Below are 19,577 nucleotides of genomic sequence, written 5' to 3' on the forward strand. Positions count from 1 at the left end.
CCCAGCTACTCAGGAGGCTGAGGCAGGAGAATTGCTTGAACCCGGGAGGCGGAGGTTGCAGTGAGCTGAGATTGCGCCATTGCACTTCAGCCTGGGCGACAGAGCGAGACTCTGTCTCAAAAAAAAAAAAAAAAAGGCTCCTCATTGAGGCTGTAATAAAACAATAATGGAGGGAAGGGAGGTCAAGGGAGGGAAGGGGTGCTTCACCCAGCACAGCAGCCAGGCCCTGACATGACCACATAACCCACAGATGCCACAGATGCCAGGCAGCCCCACTGCTGTGGCAGAGCCGAGGGTGCATGGGCCCCACAGTCCCAAAGGCTGGCTCTGCAGCAGAGAGGGAGGAACATAGCTGGGCATGGCAGTGTGCACCTCTAACCCCAATACTTTGGAGGGCTTAGGCAGGAGAATGGCTTGAGGCTAGGATTTCCACACCTGGGCAACATGGGAAGAAAACAAATTTAAAAATTAGCTGGACATGGTGGAGCATGCCTGTAGTCCCAGCTACTCGGAAGGCTGAGGTGGGAGGATCACTTGAGCCCAGGAGTTCAAAGCTGCAGTGAGTTACGATCGCGCCACTGCACTCCAGGCCGGGCAACCGAGTGAGAACCTGTCTCAAAAACACACATAGAAAGAGGAACAGCCTGGCCCCCGGTGGTGGGGGGCAGCCCTCCTGCAGGGAGGAGGTAGGAGGGCAAAGTTGGTGCTAAGAAAACAAAAAGATTCACACGGAAAGAGGAAGGAAGCCAGAAAGCAGAAGCCATGGGACAGCAGGAGATGAAGGGGAGGAAAAGAGACAGGTGGGGCGCTGAAGACGACGGAGGAGCCGCGCCGGGCCTTGGGGGCGCCCCACTGATGCAAGCAAGGAGGGTCAGGCTGTCACGTGAGGAGCGAGCTGCCGCAGGTCCCCCATGAGTGGGGGCATTTGGGATTAGGAGTCAGGTCTCAAATTTCCTAGCCCACGCTTGGGACAGGAAGAATTATGGCAGTCTCCCACTCGCTCATTCATTCCTGACATTATTTCCTGAGCAGCTCATACGTGCTGGACACTTGGTCAGGTGCTGGCAGTCTGGGGAACAGACAAGCAAGACCCCTGCCTCATGGAGCCTGAGGCCGTGGGCAGAGACCCTGACTGATGGTGAGTGTGAGGCGGGTGTGGAAGCAAAGTGGAGGGGCCGGAGGGGCAGATGGCAGGGCTGGGATTAGAGAGGGCAGGGCCGGGAGGGCAGGATCAGCAGGGAGGAGGCTGATGGGCTGGACCCGAGGGCATGGGCAGTGTGATCCTCGGAGACCTGCAGGTGCTGGGGTCCCATTCTGGAACTCTGTGCCAATGCTAGCAGCTGGCTACGGAGGCGTTTTCAGCAGGGGCGGGAGGTCAGATCAGTGGCTGCCTGGGAAGCCGGCTCCACCTGCTGGTGGGGTGAGTGGGCGCAGGGCAGGGCTGTTGGGGCACAGAGAACTCAGTCAGGAGAATGGGGGCTGTGTTGGGAGGTGGGCAATGCCTGGGTCGGTGAGCTCCCCAGGAGCCTATAAAGATGTTCCAGAGCGGAAAAAAAACCTCAAAACTAAAAGCAAAAGATTGCTTCGTAGCCATAAAGAAATAAAGAATGACAAAGCTTTTATATCCTTTTTGTTGTTGTTGTTGTTTTTCAGACGAGATCTTGCTCTGTGGCCCAGGCTGGAGTGCAGTGGCGTATCATAGCTCACTGCAACCTCCACCCTCTGGGCTCAAGCGATCCTCCCATATCAGCCTCCCAAGGAGCTGGGAGTACAGGAGCACGCCACCATGCCTGGCTAATTGTTTTCATTTTTTGTAAAAACGGGGTCTCACTATATTGCCCAAGTTGGTCTCAACCTCCTGGTCTCAAGTGATCCTCCTGCTTTAGCCTCCCAAAGTGCTGAGATGACACGTGCACGGCACTGTGCCTGGGCTGTTACGTTCTGATATGGAAAGATCTCCAAGTGAAAAAATGCAAGGTGTAGAAGACCATACAAATGTTCAATCATTGCATAAAAAAGGGAGGAGAGGCTGGGCGCAGTGGCTCACGCCTGTAATCCCAGCACTTTGGGAGGCCAAGACGGGTGGATCATGAGGTCAGGAGTTCAAGACCAGCCTGGCCAATATGGTGAAACCCCGTCTCTACTAAAAATACAAACATTAGCCGGGCGTGGTGGTGGGCACCTGAAATCCCAGCTACTGGGGAGGCTGAGGCAGGAGAATCGCTTGAACCTGGGAGGTGGAGGTTGTTGCAATGAGCTGAGATCGCACCACTGCACTCCAGCCTGGGTGACAGAGCGAGACTCCCTCTCAAAGTAAAAATAAAAATAAAAAGGGAGGAGAACCTGGATCTGCACTTTCTGAAGCATAAAACATCTCCATAAGGTTCCAATGGAAACCAGGGCTTTTGGCTGCCTGTGAGGAAGGGAATGGGGTGGGCAGAGGTCCTGGGAGACTTTTTCTCTATGTCCTTTGTTCCTCCTGCAACTTGGATCATGAAAATGTATTATCTAGTCCAAAAGTTAAAAAACAAACAAAAAAAAACCTTATGGGTTCTGAAATATGGAGAAAACTGCAAAATCCAAGCTAATAAAAGTTTACTTAAGACACAGAAACTTTGTCATTAAGTGTAGTCTTCACAACGATTTCAGTATGTTTAGAAGCCAAATGAAGTTTAGCTTCACCAGTCTTCCTGAATATGCGTGATTGCCAAGCAGTCACGGCCACCGTTACTTTTTTTTTTCTTTGAGACGGAGTTTCGCTCTTGTTGCCCAGGCTGGAGTGCAATAGCGCATTTTCGGCTCAATGCAACCTCTGCCTCCTGGGTTCAAGCGATTCTCCTGCCTCAGCCTCCCAAGTAACTGGGATTACAGGCATGTGCCACCACGCCTGGCTAATTTTGTATTTTTAGTAGATATGGGGTTTCTCCATGTTGGTCAGGATGGTCTCGAACTCCCGACCTCAGGTGAGGTCGCCTTGGTCTCCCAGAGTGCTGGGATTACAGGCGTGAGCCACCACGCCCAGCCCACCATTACATTTAAGTTACCTTTAGCCAAATAATTTCAAATGCAAAATTATAAAAATTAGTTTTTAAATGTTCCAGAACAAATGGTATTTAATGGTGTAAATGGGTGGGATTTTTTTATAAGCTTGCTGGGCTCAGGAGTGGAACCTCCCAAAACAAGAGAGTTGGAGGCCCCAGCTTTGCTTGGGGTTGACATCGTGGTATGGAAAGATGGGATGGGTGTGTCGGGGAGTGGAGAGGTAAAGTGAGTCCCTGAGACGTGGGGTGGGTGGGGTAGGGGCAGGGATGGGATCTGTGGCCAGGCGGACAGGGATGAAGCATAGCTCCCAGATTTCAGCCTTGTGCCCCACTCAGCCCATGGGTGAGCTTGCTTTGTTGAATTAATTATTTCCTGCCAAATTCAGGAAGTAGCAGATGTTGAAACCATCTCGAAGACACAAAGATTGGTACTTTGCTAACTGCAGGGAACTTGTTGCCTTCGAGCAATAGCCATTTCTGTTCATAGACCAATTATATCCTGAGAAGGACAGGAATGCCATTTATTTGACGGCACACCTGGGGACCTCACCTGTCCACACCTCGACAGAGAATCAGGAGGCAGCAGAGGAGTCTAGGGGGACCCAAAGCCTGGCACCAAAGACCACCCAGCGATCAGAGGCAAGAGCTGGCCCAAACTTTTGGCCTAACTGTACACATGCTGAATAAGCTTGGCTTTTCCAGCTGAGTGTAGCAGAAGCAGCCGTCTGAAGATGGTTTAGGTAGGCTGCGGGGAAGGGGCTGCAGGGAAGGAGGTTGAACACGCTGCCCTGCCCTGACGCAGCAGGAGCGAGAGCTGATGACCAGAGGAGGAGAATGAAGAACTGTGAAAAGGATACCCAACATCCAAACAGGGTGGCCGCTGCGAGAGCTGTGGAGGGACTCCCAGTCCAGTGCTCTATGCCCAGTAGTGCCAAGAGCATTTTGGTCCAACAGAGTCCAGCCTCGTACCTCCCTACACCACCATTTGTCATAAAGAAAAGGAGAAATGCCATCGTTAGACATTTCTCCCCTAAAACCATTACCATGTTTAATTAAGCATTGTGCTTAAGGGGCTAAAAGTCAGGTACCTGAAACCTTAAGTAAAATATTTTTTCCCAAGTATTCCAAATGAGTAGGGTTTCCGCACATCTTTGAAAAGAGAGGGGAGTGCTGTTGAGTCCAGCGGGCTTCCCTGCGAGATTCAGACCACATGCCCCAACTGTACATGGGTGAACCAGAGGCTGCAGGGTTAGAAGCCTTAACACTCTTCCTAAAGCCTGCCTGGCTCAGCTGCTCGGACTGGCAGCTTCAAAGTTAACTTTTCTCGAGCATCACAGTGGGCGCCACGGTGTGCAGGCCCCTGCTGGGGCTGGCCTGGGCACCGTGCCCTGGGGGCTGAGCACAGCTTTGGCATTCTTCTTTCGTGAGGCCTCTGGGGCAGGCAGAGCAGGTGGCTCTAAGCCTGCTACAGTGTGGTCCTGGCCCCCCGTGGGCTTTGGATGAACACATGGGAGGAAGTGCTAGAAGCAAGGGGGTGTCACATGCATTGGCCAGGGGCTGGGAGGGGCCAGGGGTGCACACCGGACCCCAGAGGGGCCTGAGCTGTTCTGCAGGATGCTGCTTCCCGGGTCAGCGTGGGGCTTTCCGTGAGGCCCTGCCCAGGGAGTAGGCTGGCTGGGGAACGCTCGGGCAGTCCTTCATGGGCATGGCTCCTCAGCCCATTCACTCACTTCACCTCGCGTGAGGCCCCTCACCAAGGGACCTGCCTCTCTGCACAGTCTGGGAACACCAGGGATGGGGCCAGCTGGGACTCTGACGCACCGTGGTCCTGTTCTCAAGGGTCTGTTCCCTCCCACACTCCTTCATTCGCTCACTGACTCGCTTATTCATCCATTCATCCACTTACGAAGCCCTCCTGGGCACCTCCTGTGGGACACCAGGCCGGCAAGGCCTACGGCCAATAGAAATCTAGCTCAAGCCACAAGTGCCACTTACAATTTCCCAGTAGCCATGTTAAAAAAAAGAAAAGTAAAAAGAAACAGGTGAAATTCATTGTAATAACATCTTTCATTTAACCCAATTTATCCAAAAATTATCATTTCAGCATGTCATCAATATTAAAATTATTTTAATTTTAATATTAAATCAATATTAATATTTGATTTAATATTAAAATATTAAAATAAGATAGTTTCCATTTCTCTTCTTTTTGTCTTAAGTCTTGGAAAGCTGGTGTGTATTTTACATTAAAGCACACCTTGACTCGAGCCAGCCAGGGGTCAAGGGCTCTGGAGCCACCTGTGCCAGTCAGGACAGTGCAGGTCTAGGTCTAGGAATACAAAACACAGGGACACCCAGACCCTTTACCGAGGGGATCTCTGCCTAGTCGTGGAGCTGACACTGATATAATTCCAGGCTTGGCCGGGGGCAGTGACTCACACCTGCAATCCCAGCACTTTGGGAGGCCAAGGCGGGCAGATCACGAGGTCGAGATTGAGACCATCCTGGCCAACATGGTGAAACCCCATCTCTACTAAAAATACAAAAATTAGGCCGGGCGTGGTGGCTCACGCCTGTAATCCCCGCACTTTGGGAGGCTGAGGTGGGTGGATCACAAGGTCAGGAGATGGAGACCATCCTGGCTAACATGGTGAAACCCCGTCTCTACTAAAAATACAAAAAATTAGCCGGGTGTGGTGGCGGGCGCCTGTAGTCCCAGCTACTTGGGAGGCTGAGGCAGGAGAATGCCATGAACCAGGGAGGCAGAGCTTGCAGTGAGCCGAGATCACGCCACTGCACTCCAGCCTGGGCGACAGAGCGAGACTCCGTCTCAAAAAAAAAAAAAAAAGAATGACTGACCTTGAGAAAGCCATCTAATCTCCCTGTGCTTCAGTTCCCACGTCTGAAAAACAGGGATGACAGTACCTATGTCAGTGGAACTATTTTGATGTAGGACAAAAATACAGCCATGTTTTAACGACCAGCATCTGGAAACGGAAGCCCCTCATCATTAGCAGTCGTGAACATTTAGTGAGAGCTTGCTATGTGCTAGACACCAAAAAGCCACGTAAGCACAGCACGCATAAAAGGCAGACACTCATTATGCTCCCATTTTACAGGTAGGACGCTGAGGCACAGGGTGGTGAAGTAAGTTGCCCAGAATTACCAGCCAGGTAAGTGGCGGAGCCAGGATTTGAACTCAGTCGGGTTCAGAATTTGCATTTTTACCCCCTTCTGTATACTGCCTCTAATCAATGCTCATTTCTTTCCTTTTCCAGAGATTGAAAATTATTTTTAAAGTCTACAGGTGCCACATCACCCACTGGCGCTTGGTGCCTAGGCTAACCCCTTAAGAGGCAGGTGGTACCTGCTCTGGCTGCTGACGGCTTACGGCTGAGCCTCGGGGCTGGGCCCTCTCCCTATGGCCCAGTCTCTCTGGAAGGGCACCCCGGCACTCCAGGGTCCATCCGCATATCAAAGGTTGCTGAGGACTTCACAACCAATCGCCCCGTCTTTCCATCTTTCAGCCAAAAAAAAATTTGACAGAGTGGTGTCTGCACAGAAGGGGAATTCCCTGAGTCCTAGAGCCCGCCCTTAAGTTGTCCTGGGAGCCTGGAGAGCCAGCTCACCTCCCCAGGAGCCCCTGGCTGCCTCAGCTGAGGATGGAGGGTGGTTACAGCTCCCCTGCAGCTCCCGAGAAAAAAGCTGGATGCTCAGAAATTCTCTTCCGGCAGTGACTTCTCCACGAGCAAATGAATTGTGCATCAAATGAATGCGATCTTCCCTCCAGGCGCTGCCAGCCAACGGTGTGAAGAAAATGAACTCTCTTCTCTACATGCCATTTAATTTCAATATCTCATTTAATTTCAGTTGGAATGACTTATACTCCACCGTGCCTGGGTGGGGGTGGGGGCAGATGTGGGGGTGGGAGGGAACCCACGGCGCAGCCGCTGCTTTGTCTGTATAGATTTTTTGTGATCCTTACATTGCAAACAAACTGGAGTACATATGACTTCTGCTGTAAGAAACTAAAGATATTATTTTCGAAAATTCACCGAAAAGGGGTACAGGAAAGTGCTGGGCACACAGTGGGCACCCAGAAGGTGGCATTAAGTATTGAGAGGAGGTGAAGAGAGAGGGCAAAGAGGAGGAAGCTCTTCCCACACCTCCCAGGGACCTGGGGCAGGGGAGGAGACCAGGCTGCTACCCGGCCACACACAGGAGCTCTGCCCGGAGCCCCCTCCCAGGCTCCCACCCACCTTCCTTCCTACCTCTGGGGATAAGAGATCAGTAGCCACCTTGGGTGTCAGGGACCTCGCTCAGGTTGGGGACAGTCACTCGCTCTTCTGGGCCATCTGGGCTGTGGCTGCTCCCCGTCCCTTCCTGGCCCACTCTTTCCAGACTCTGCCCATTCAGACTAAATGCCTGGCCTTTGCAGAGAAGGGAAATTATCCTTAAGCTCAGGCCTTGCGGTTGCCCCCGTGGCTGTGGGAAGCTTTAATCCCTTGTTCCATATCCCACTGTCTGGCTGAGGTTAGAGGAATGGACCAACCCGAGCCCATGCCAAAGACAGAAGCCCACGTGGTGGGGGAACTAAGCCACTGCCAGGAGGAAGACTGACGGTGGGCGTGTTCCCGGGAAGAGGAAAGCACTTCTGCAAATCTGTCCTGGGTAAGGCAGATGTGGGGATCTTGGGGCACCCTAAGGGTGACACTGGGGTTAGTATGGGAGATTCAGGAAATGATTTCCATACAGCATGGGGGGAAATTTCTGGCAATCAGCAGCGGGCTTGAGCTGCTCAAGACCCAGTGAGTTCCCCGAACGTCGCGGGTTAGGCACGGGCTGATCGCTGCACTGGATTTATTGGAGAGGTTGGATCTGATGCCTGTTTCATTTCCTTGCAACCCTGAGAGGCTTGGAGGAGAGTTTCCAGTTTTCTCATGAGAACTAGCTGTGTGTGGCCTTGGCTCTTCGAGGCTGGACCTCAGGAAGGAAAAGCAGAATCCAGTCCCCCACACCCAGCTGGGACCCTTAACATGGCAGTGGGAGAGAGGTGGTAGCTGGTTGTGATCCCCATACTGGGGTTTCAGGCAGCCCAGGAGGGCTCCCCCTTCCCTGTGCCCCCTTCCCAGATCTCTTTTCCTGATGCTCCACTATTGTTTGTTTTATTTATTTATTTATTTATTTTGAGACAGGGCCTTGCTCTGTCACACAGTCCGGCGTGCAGTGGCCTAATCATGGCTCTATGGCACCTTCAATCTCCCGGGGTCAAGTGATTCTCCCACCTCAGCCTCTGAGTAGTTGAGGCTATAGATGCATGTCACCACGTCCATCTAATTTGTGTATTTTTAATAGAGACAGGGTTTTGCTATGTTGCCCAGGCTGGTCTCTCAAACTCCTGACCTCTAGCGATTCACCTGCCTCGGCCTCCAAAAGTTCTGGGATTACAGGCATGAGCCACCGAAACCCACCTTATTTTAAAATTAAGATAAAGTTCATGGCCAGGCACGGTGACTCACACCTGTAATCCTAGCACTTTGGGAGGCTGAGGCAGGTGGATCATTTGAGTTCAGGAGTTCAAGGCCACCCACAGTGGCGAGGGTTCCTGTACCCACTGCCAGACTCTGTCCATCCCCATCGGCTGACCCAGAAGTCACAGAGGGAGTGACGCTCCGTGGAACCACGGCGCAGGAGGTAGGAGCGAGGGGCAGGAAGGGCTTCCTGTGCCATCTCAGCTGCCTCTCCTGACCTTCTCTGCCCAAACCCCCACAGACTGTCACCTCCCTGCCACCCGGACTTGCAAATGGGAGCCCCACCTGCGACCCTTCTTGCTTGGCGCTTCATCCTCCCCGGGTACCTCCCTGCCCCTCCAGGCACTCAGGTTCCTTCCTGTCTGTGGCCTTCCCTGCACTCCATTACTCTCTCAACACTGCCCGTAGTCCCCAGGCTACCCTTCGTGCCTTCCGTTATCCCAAACACAGCACCCAGAAAGGCTGAGTAATAGGACAGTGAGTCAGCCTGGGTAAGACTTTCGAAGGCAGAGTCTGGGTGGGGCAGAGCTCAGAGCAGCTATGCCCAACATTCCTGGAGGTTCAGGGAAGACATGGCATCTTCAGAACACCTAGGGCTGTGTCAGGGTGGGCTGCTTGGGATGTGCATATGGGAAGTGAGCCAAGGGACCCCTTGCTGAAGACGGGGAGATACCCAGGTAAGCTGGCACTTTCTTTGGGTCCTGGACTTTTTTTTTCCCACCTGCTTTGCTCCAGGGGTCCCCCAGTGAAAATGCATCCCTCCTTTCTCTACTTCCAGCCTACGTGCCTGCCCAGACGCAGTCCTGCCTGCTTCCCTCTGCCCAGGTGTAAAGGCGGAGGGGCTGTGTGAGCAGACGCTCTACCTACCGTGAGAACCACATCCCAGTAACTATGGAGACCACCACCCTGACGGGAGAGTCCCAGGATGTCTGTTTAAACACTGCCTTCCTCCCAAGGCCTCCAGTGGGTGAGGAGCTCTGGGTCTCTGGGACTCTCAGGCACAGTTTGGAAAATTGCCTCTTATTGCAGAAGTAATTTAGCACAGAGCTCAGCTGACCTCAGGGCAGCCATTTTACCAGCAGGATCTGCAAATGGTTTTGAGCTCCTCAGAAAGCTGGCAGAGAGAATTCCAGGCACCGTAGGTGATTAACAGAACAATCAGATTCTGGGAGGTCTTGCTCTGAGCTCCAGGGCAGGACTGGTGGGAGGCCAGGCTGGTAGAGGCAGTAGGTGATGACATCCAGGGTGGGACTATATAGCCTTTCTTAAAAGCCCCTCAGAGGAAAACCACTCAACAGTGCAGGAGAGATCCACGGCTGAAACCCTCAGACCAAGAACCACTGCTACCTGTGTGCCCAGGCCAGGTACCGAGGCCAAGAATCTCAAGAATATTCAGGCCTAGGACTGAAAGAGGCAGTGGAGGCTGCTGTTTGTTTGAAGGCATTCTGACGCTCAGTCACACGTGTGAAATTGTCCTGGGGTATCCAGGGCACTTGGACTGTGCACACAAAGAGGATTCTGCTTCTAAACATTTTCTTCCCATTAAAAAACAGACTCATGGCCCAGTGTGGTGGCCCACACCTATAATCCCAGCCCTTCAGGAGGCCGAGGTGGGTGGATCAGTTGAGGTCAGGAGTTTGAAACCAGCCTGGCCAACATGGTGAAACTCCATCTCTACTAAAAATACAAAAAAATTAGCCAGGCATAGTGTTGCACGCCTGTAATCCCAGCTACTGGGGAGGCTGAGGCAGGAGAATTCCTTGAACCCGGGAGGCAGACGCTGCAGTGAGCCGAGATCGTGCCACTGCATTCCAGCTTGGGCGACAGAGCAACACTCCGCCTCAAACAAACAAACAAAACAAGACTCATGGGCGGGCGCGCTGGCCCACACCTGTAATCCCAGCACTTCAGGAGGCCAAGGTGGGCAGATCACTTGAGGTCAGGAGTTGGAGACCAGCCTGGCCAACATGGCAAAACCCCGTCTCTACTAAAAATACAAAGATTAGCTGGCTATGGTGGTGGATGCCTGTAATCCTAGCCACTTGGGAGGCTGATGGACAAGGATTGCTTGAACCCAGGAGGCAGAGGCTGCAGCTGAGACTGCGCCACTACACCCCAGCCCGGGCAACAGAGGGAGACTATTTCTTTTTTCTTTCTTTCTTTTTTTTTAGACAGAGTTTCCCTCTTGTTGCTCAGGCTGGAGTGCAGTGGCGCGATCTCAGCTCACCGCAACCTCTGCCTTCCGGGTTGAAGCGATTCTCCTGCCTCAACCTCCCTGTTAGCTGGGATTACAGCCATGCACCACCACGCCTGGCTAATTTTGTATTTTTAGTAGAGATGGGGTTTCTCCATGTTGGTCAGGCTAGTCTTGAACTCCCGACCTCTCAGGTGATCCGCTCGCCTCAGCCTCCCAAAGTGCTGGGATTACAGGCGTGAGCCACTGCGCCTGGCCGAGACTATTCAAAAAAAAAAAAAAAAAGAAAAAAAAGGAAAGAAAGGGAAGAAAACAGACTCATGGCCAGGTGCCATTGTCCAAGTCTGTAATCCCAGCACTTTTGGAGGTCAAGGCGGGAGGATCACTTGAGCAGTCCAGGCCAGGCGAAAGAGTGAGACCCTGTCTCAAAAAAACAAAAACAAAAACAGACTCATGTTCTCACTTGGCTTCTCTTTGATGACATTAGTGAGGCAATTTTCATATGTTTACGAGCCATTTGGATATCTTCTTTTGAGATGTGCCTAATCTGGAAAGAAGCCTTGTTTTGTTTTTTTCGGAGATGGGGTCTCACTCTCTCATGCAGGCTGGAGTGCAGTGGTGTGATCATAGCTCACCACAACCTCAAACTCCTGGGCTCTAGTGATCCTCCCATCTCAGCCTCCCAATTAGCTGGGACTATAGGCGTGTGCCATGGCACCCGGCTCTGGAAAGAAGTCTTTTGCTGGGTAATTGTTGGGTAATTGTATTACAAATATCTCCCACTGTGGGATTTCCCTTCTTACCACCCTGTTTTTTAATGAACAAAAGTTCTTAATTTTAATGTAGCACAACTTATTGTTTACGTGTCCTGTTTAAAAATCTTTGCCAAGCCCAAGGTCATGAATATATCCTCCTGTTATTGTCTAGAAGATGTATCATTTTACTTTTCATATTTTGACCAAGAATCTGAGATACTACTACATACTACCAAAATGTCTAAAATAAAAAAGACTGATGGCTGGGTGCAGTGGCTCACACCTGTAATCCCAGCACTTTGGGAGGCCATGGCAGGCAGATCACTGGAGCCTAGGAGTTTGAGACCAGCCTGGGCAACAGGGCAAAGTTCTGTCTCTACAAAAAAAGTAGCTCGGTGTGGTGATGCACACCTGTAGTCCCAGCTACTTGGGAGGCTGAGGTGGAAGGATTGCTTGAGCTGGGAGGTCAAGGCTGCAGTGAGTTATGATTGCACCACTGCATTCCAGCCTGGGTGACAGAGTGAGACCCTGTCTCAAAAAAAAAAAAAAAAAAAAAAGGCTAATAACACAAAGTTCTGAAGATCTGAGGACATGGGAACTCTCAGACACTGCGGGTGGGAAGTTCAGCTCGTACAATCACTTTGTAAAACTGGCAACATATCTTGAAAAGTGAACACACACACCCCCCTAGCAAGTCCACGCTACATATCCTGAAAGAAAAGCATACACAGGTGTGTGGCAAGCACGTGCAGGAATGTTAACTGCAGCATTAGCTGTGTCAGCCCAAATCTGGAAATAACCCAAATATCCATCAACATAGAAATGGATAAATTGGGGTACATTGATACAACAAAATAACACACAGTGGTGAAAATGAATAAAAGATTGCTACATATCAGGTCACAGGTGAATCTCACACACACAGTAAGAATACTTATTGTCTGCTCCCGCTTACACAGGCTCAAAGCCAGGCAGAACTAGTCCAGGGTGTGGACACAAGGGCTCCTGGGTGCTGGGGCGTCTTAGAGCCTGTTTTTTGAGCTTGGTGGTGCTTCCAGGAGCCTGTCCTTTTGCTCACCTTGTGAACCTTCGCTGAGCTATACCCTTATGATTTGTGTCCTTTTCTGGGCACCTCTTAAACATCAATAAATAAGTTTTATTTTCAAAAACACCCTCTGCCAAATACATCTAAGATGAGGATACAAACAAAATTTAGGGTATTCACATAGTGGGGGTCCAAACAGCGGTTCTGGAAATGAAGTGTTTACATAATCCTGAAAATATCAATTACAATTTTTTTTTTTTTTGAGGCATCTCATGTGTTCCTGGTGGTGGAACACTTTTATTGGCAAGATTGTAATTCAAGGCCAGGTGCGGTGGCTCACGCCTGTAATCCCAGCACTTTGGGAGGCTGAGGCCGGTGGATCACCTGAGGTCGGGAGTTCGAGACCAGCCTGACCAACACGGAGAAACCTCATCTCTACTAAAAATACAAAATTAGCCTGCATGGTGGCGCATGCCTGTCATCTCAGCTACTTGGAGGGCTGAGGCAGGAGAATAGCTTGAACCTGGGAGGCAGAGTTTGTGGTAAGTCAAGATTGTGCCATTGCACTCCAACCTGGGCAACAAAAGCAAGACTCCATCTCAAAAAAAAAAAAAGTGTTCCGGCCAGGCGCGGTGGGTCATGCCTGTAATCCCAGCACTGTGGGGGCCCGAGGCGGGTGGATCACGAGGTCAGAAGTTCGAGACCAGCCTGGCCAACATAGTGAAACCCTGTCTCCACTAAAAATACAAAAAATTAGCTGGGCGTGGTGGCGGGCGCCTGTAATCCCAGCTACTCGGGAGGCTGAGGCATGAGAATCGCTTGAACCCAGCAGGCGGAGGTTGCAGTGAACCAAGACTGCGGCATTGTGCTCCAATCGGGTGACAGTGCAAGACTCCGTCTAAAAAAAAAAAAAGTGTTGTACCATACATCTCTATCAACAAATTTAAATGTCAGACTTCACAAGCCAAAAATAAAGAATCCCAACATTTAGGAGAGAGATGATTAGAAGGATATTCAGCCAATGGGGGGATTTTAGGTGATTTTGCTTTTTTAGTTTGTACCTTTTTGTGTTTGGATAAAAAAAAAAAAAAACCAACAAGCCATTATTCTGGTGACAAAGGTAGAGCTATTTTGAAGGAAATAGGGATCAATACCCTGTCTCTGGGGGCATGTCCTGCACACACAGGGACTGGGCCAGGGCCCCAGAGACCAGACAGGCAGCTGACAGAGAGGCCTTGCTACAGAGCTGCCTGCTGGAAGTGGGGAGTACGTGACAGACTAGAATTCAGCTTCTCAAAAATTAAGTAAAAATAACAATTACGGGCGGGCGCGGTGGCTCACGCCTGTCATCCCAGCACTTCGGGAGGCCAAGGCGGGCGGATCACCTAAGGTCAGGAATTCGAGACCAGCCTGGCCAATATGGTGAAACCCCATCTCTACTAATAATACAAAAATTAGCCAGGTGTAGTGGCGGGCGCCTGTAATCCCAGCTACTCAGGGGGCAAAGACAGAAGAATCGCTTGAACCTGGGAGGTGGAGGTTGCAGTGAGCTGAGATCACGCCATTGCACTCCAGCCTGGGTGACAAGAGTGAAACTCCATCCCAAAAAAACAAACAAAAAAACACCAATAAACAACTAGGTCTTCTATGTGTAGGATGCTTTGGGAGACAGAAAGCAGGGTAAAGCCCTGTCCTTTCTTGCCGTCCTGGCTCCAGGGCTGAGATGGCTCACAATCTGTCTGCTTTATATTGCTCCAATGTTCTTTTTTTTTTTTTTTTGAGATGGAGTCTCGCTCTGTCGCCCAGGCTGGAGTGCAGTGGCACGATCTCAGCTCACTGCAAGCTCCGCCTCTCGGGTTCACGCCATTCTCCTGCCTCAGCCTCCCAAGTAGCTGGGACTACAGGTGCCCGCCACCAAGCCCAGCTAAATTTTTGTATTTTTAGTAGAGATGGGGTTTCACCATGTTAGCCAGGATGGTCTTGATCTCCTGACCTGGTGATCCACCTGCCTCAGCCTCCCAAAGTGCTGGGATTACAGGTGTGAGCCACAGCGCCCCCATGTTGCTCCACTGTTCTTAATTGAGATCACATTCACACGTTCTTTGTGCAACAAATTTTGAAAGAGCAGAAAATCAGATGGCCTCCTGTGGAGACAGATAACAGCGTTCATTCAGGAGGTCTGAATTCTGTTAGGTCAACTCCTGTGAAATTGCTGATGTGTGAGGTTTTGACTTACTAAATTAGCAATTTCATAGCGTTCAACCTTATGCCCCAATTCTTCAGTTCCTGGTTGAACATGTGCCATTGGCCAAATTGCTTATTTCTGCATATCTGAAATTCGCAGGCCGGGTGCGGTAGCTCCTATCTGTAATCCCAGCATTTTGGGAGGCTGAGGTGGGAGGATTGCTTGAGGCCAAGAGTTCCAGACCAGCCTAAGCAACATAGTGAGATCTTGTCTCTATAAAAAATAAAAAAAATTAGCCAGGTGTGGTGGTACGTACTTGTGGTCCCAGCTACTTGGGAGGCAGAGGTGGGAGAATGGCTTGAGCCTGGAAGGTCAAGGCTATAGAGTTGTGATTGTGCCACCGCACTCCAGCCTGGGTGACAGACCAACTCTGTCTCAATAATAATAATAATAATAATAATAATAATAATAATAAAATGAAATTCTTCATAGTAAAATGCAGGTTTTGGTTAAAGATCAGGGTTATTTATAGCATGGCCTGAATCCACCTGCTAAAAATGCAGAATTTGGGCCCCAAATCTCAATGAATCTGAATTCTCTGGACCTGAGCCCAGGAATCTGCACAAACTTTGTAATATTTTACTGGTATTTATGCCTTTTGCTTTTTTTTTTTTTTTTTAAAGAAATGGGGTGCTGCGTGTGGTCGCTCAGGTAATCCCAGGGCTTTGGGAGGCTGAGGCAGAAGGACTGCTTAAGCCCAGGAGTTAAAGACTAGCCTGGGCAACATACCAAGACCCTGTTACCAAAAAAAAAAAAAAAAAAAAAAGAGAGAGAGAGAGAGAGAGACAGATGGGGTCTTGCTCTATCACCCAGGCTGGAGTGCCGTGGCATGATCATGGCTCACTGCAGCCGCAAACTCTTGGGCTCAAGCAATTTTCCTGCTTCAGCCTTCTGAGTAGCTGAGACTACAGTGTGCCCCACCATGTCTGGATAATTTTAATTTTTTTTTTTTGTAGACATGGGATGTCAGTATGTTGTCTAGGGTGGTCTTGAACTCCTGGCCTAAAGTGATCCTTACACCTCGGTCTCCCAAAGTGCTGGTATTTCAGGCGTGAGCCACTGCACTCAGGCCACCTTTTACTTCTTAGATTACATTGTAAGCTCCTCAAACGCAGGCACCATGCTTTCCATTTCTTTGTATCTCAGGATCTGGGACAATAAAGGTGTTCACAAAATCCCTGCTGGTTCGACTACTTTCTGTCTTCCTTACACTTGTCTAGTGAAGGAGGGGGCATGGGAGAATGGAGATATTTTTATTTTCTCTTTGATTTTCTACCATGAACATACATCGATTTTGTAGAAAGGAAGAAAATGTATTAAAACTGGGGTGGGGGGGTGAGCAAGAATGGGGAAGGGGAGGATGGAAAGTGGAGGAAGAGATGGCTTTTTGCTGTCAGCAGTGGGGCCGCCCTGTGCAGTCCTCTGCCACAGCCTCTGCTGCTTACTGGGTGTGCAGCCTCAGGCAGTCACTTCTGCAGCCTGGGCCTTGATTTCCTTGTCTGTCAAATGGAACTGTCATAGGGTTGCTGGGAAGGCAGATGTAAACTGCTCTAATTTGGGAATGAATGGTTTGATTCACTCATTCAATAAATGTTCACTGAAGGTTTCCTATGAGTAAGTACCTCTCAGGTCAGTCTGGTCAACAGAATGTTCTATATTTACCAAACAGCAACAACAACAACAACAAAAAACCAGTTAAGAACTTTTTTCATCATGGCTCGAATATTCTAAGTATTAGCAAAAGCGTTCTGGTCTCCGTAACACCCATGCAAGCAGGTGTTATCACTACGAGGTAACTTGCCCAAGGCCACAGAGCTAGAAAGTGGTAGAGCTGGGATTTGCCCCCAGGAGGCTTTGGGAGCAGTACCCTAACCCCCAACCACACTAGCTCCCCCCGCTAGTGGAAACCGCAGGGGCTGTCGCAGCTCTGCCGGGTTATCTTAAGAATGGGGACCAGTTGCGGTGGCTCATGCCTGGAATCCCAGCACTTTGGGAGGCCAAGGTGGACGGCTCACTTGAGGTCAGGAGTTCGAGACCAGCCTGGCTAACATGGTGAAACCCTGTCTCCACCAAAAATACAAAAATTAGGCAGGCATGGTGGTGGGCACCTCTAATTACAGCTACTCAGGAGGCTGAGGTGGGAGGATCACTTGAACCTGGGAGGCAGAGGTTGCAGTGAGCTGAGATCGCACCACTGCACTCCAGCCTGGGTGACAGAGAGAGACTCTGTCTTACACGCGCACACGCGCGCGCGCGCACACACACACACACACACACAGAATGGGAAACAGGCACTGCTGGAAACAAGAACAAGATTCTTTTTGAGAAAGTCCAGCCTTGAAGAAGAATCTGTATTCTTAGTAATGAAGGGAATGCAGAGAAGAGAACCTGGAGGCTACTGAATCCTGGGCCATCTTAGAGGTTTCACTGAACTCCTCAGTGACGGTGGGCACCCAGGGTGCTTGGTGGAACTTGGGGGTCCTGCCTCTGGGGGCCGAGAGGGCAGGCACTTGGGCCACAGAACGTCATGAGTATTCTGAACTGCAATTCTTTAGGTGTACTGATGGAATCTAGAATTTTTTCAGCCAGCACTAAATACAGGATGCTATTCTGCTTTACAAGGTAACACAGCAAGTGGGAGCCGAAGGGCTCCTCTAGTCAAACTCAAGTGGCCGCTGTACGGGTGCCTGTCACTTGGCTCTGAAAGCAAAAGACCAAGAACATGATTCTCGGCTGTTCTAAAGCTGGGCTAGATCTCCTATTCCACAGAAGTCTTCAGATCGCTTCTCTAATGGCAGCACTTCAGAAACCTGCAAGGAAACATCTTCTCCAAGAAGTTAATCCTAAAAGGGACAAAAGGCTCCTCAGAAGAATGGTGATTCACTTCTTCTTCTTCTTTTTTTTTTTTTTTTTTTTTTTTGAGACAGAGTCTCACTCTGCTGCCCAGGCTGGAGTGCAGTGGTGTGATCTTGGCTCACTGCAACCTTTGCCTCCTGGGTTCAAGCAATTCTCCTGCCTCAGTCTCCCAAGTAGCTGGGACTACAGGTGCACTCCACCACACCGGGCTAATTTTCGTGTTTTTAGTAGAAACGGGGTTTCACCATATTGGTCAGGCTGGTCTCGAACTCCTGACCTCAGGTGATCCAACCCCCTCGGCCTCCCAAAGTGCTGGGATTATAGGCATGAGCCACCACGCCCAGCAGGTGATTCACTTCTGAGAAATAACAAACTCGATTAGATATTATGTCCCATTCAAGAATATTGTGAGGATTTTAAAGAGTAACGAGTCAACTTTATAAGGATGAAAATATTTACATTATCTCCTGGATTCTGAGATGTATGGAAATGAAGTCAGATTAAGACACCACATACCTGAGAGTTGGCAGGGGCAACGCTAGCAATTCCTACCAGGCATTTGATTGAACTGAAAAAAAAAAAAAAAGTCCAATGCATAAGAGGCATTAAGAGTTGATGGGAAGCCTCAAGAAATGTCAATTACTAAAGCGGAAGTCTATTTTTAAGTTCAGCTATCTTCACTAAAATTGCTAAAAATGTCCATATGGTATAGAGTTTGCTGCTCAAGGCTATTTTTCTGCTTCTATTTACCACGATGCATAAAGTAGCTACTGTAGCAAGAGAAGTGTAATGCTAAAAAGGAGGTTTTGGAAACACTGTCTTGCCAATGCAAATCAAAACAAAAAAGGCTGATGTGAAAAGCTGAGAAACACACTTTACAGAAACAATAGGTTTTTCGAGACAACTACCAGAAAAATACGCTATTAAAGTAATATCAGGATGGAGTAGAGGATCACTTGAGCCCAGGAGTTCAAGGTTGCAGTGAGCTATGATCCTGCCGCTGCATTCCAGCCTGAGTGAGAGCGAGACCCTGTCTAAAAATAAAATAAACCAAAGCTAATTATACAAGGACTTTTTACATCCAGGAGGCTTACAAATACCAGATCCATGGAAAATTGACTTGAAAATTTAACTGTCTTAGTTTTCTGCTCTAAAGCAATCCAATTTCATTAGCAAAGTTGACTTTTCCTTAGTAAGTGCACTGCTTTTTAGAGTATTTATGAAGTTACTACCTATCTTTCATGTTTAGTATCCTCGGATCTTAAAGGCAACCATGACTAGAAATAGAATATGACATTTTCATATAAACTAATAATGTATGTGTCTTACTTCTTAACGGATGGATGCTATGAAAGATGAAAATGGCCACCAGAATGACTGTTTAAGCAGATGGCTGGCTCTAAAGGCAGGTGTCTCTAAACACACATCAACATAGGTGTAACCCCTCTCAGATTTAGTTTAAGAGACAGGGTCTTGCTAGTTGTCTAGGCTGGCCTCAAAATCCTGGGCTCAAACCATCCTCCTGCTCAGCCTCCTAAGTAGCTGGAACTACAGGTGCACAGCACTGGATCCTGGCTTCAACATTTTGTAGGGCAGATTTTCAACACACATACTTTGTGTTGCTCCTGTCTTTCCCACAAAAAAGCAGAGTGTGAGTAAGTTTCAGGTGGCTCTGCAACAGGCTTGTTCTTTCATCCTGGGTGGGGCAAGATAGAGCCTAAGCTGAGGGCCAGACTCTGTCTTTTTGGGGAGGTGGTAAGAGGGAGGCAGCACAGGCCACACAGCACAGTGTGTGTAGACCAAGAGAGAGGGGTCAGCACAGGTTAGAAGGGCTCAGCAGAGGCTTCTGCTATTTTTACAAGGAATATAGGAGCAGGTATCTGCACTTTGGAAATCTGTTTTGGCTTTTC

General features: G+C 49.6%; 1 long non-coding RNA gene across 1 annotated transcript; it reads right to left on the minus strand.

Annotated features, from left to right (window-relative positions):
• Positions 1-6,882: 6,882 nt before the first annotated feature.
• LOC134729321 (uncharacterized) lies at positions 6,883-19,353 on the minus strand. Its single transcript, XR_010110317.1, has 2 exons — positions 18,184-19,353; positions 6,883-13,464 (listed from the first exon to the last, which is right to left on the minus strand). It is a non-coding gene; the product is annotated as an uncharacterized LOC134729321 (long non-coding RNA).
• Between the last annotated feature and the right edge of the window lie 224 nt (positions 19,354-19,577).

This window comes from Pan paniscus, chromosome 18, assembly GCF_029289425.2.
Source record: "Pan paniscus chromosome 18, NHGRI_mPanPan1-v2.0_pri, whole genome shotgun sequence".
Classification (NCBI taxonomy): domain Eukaryota; kingdom Metazoa; phylum Chordata; class Mammalia; order Primates; family Hominidae; genus Pan; species Pan paniscus.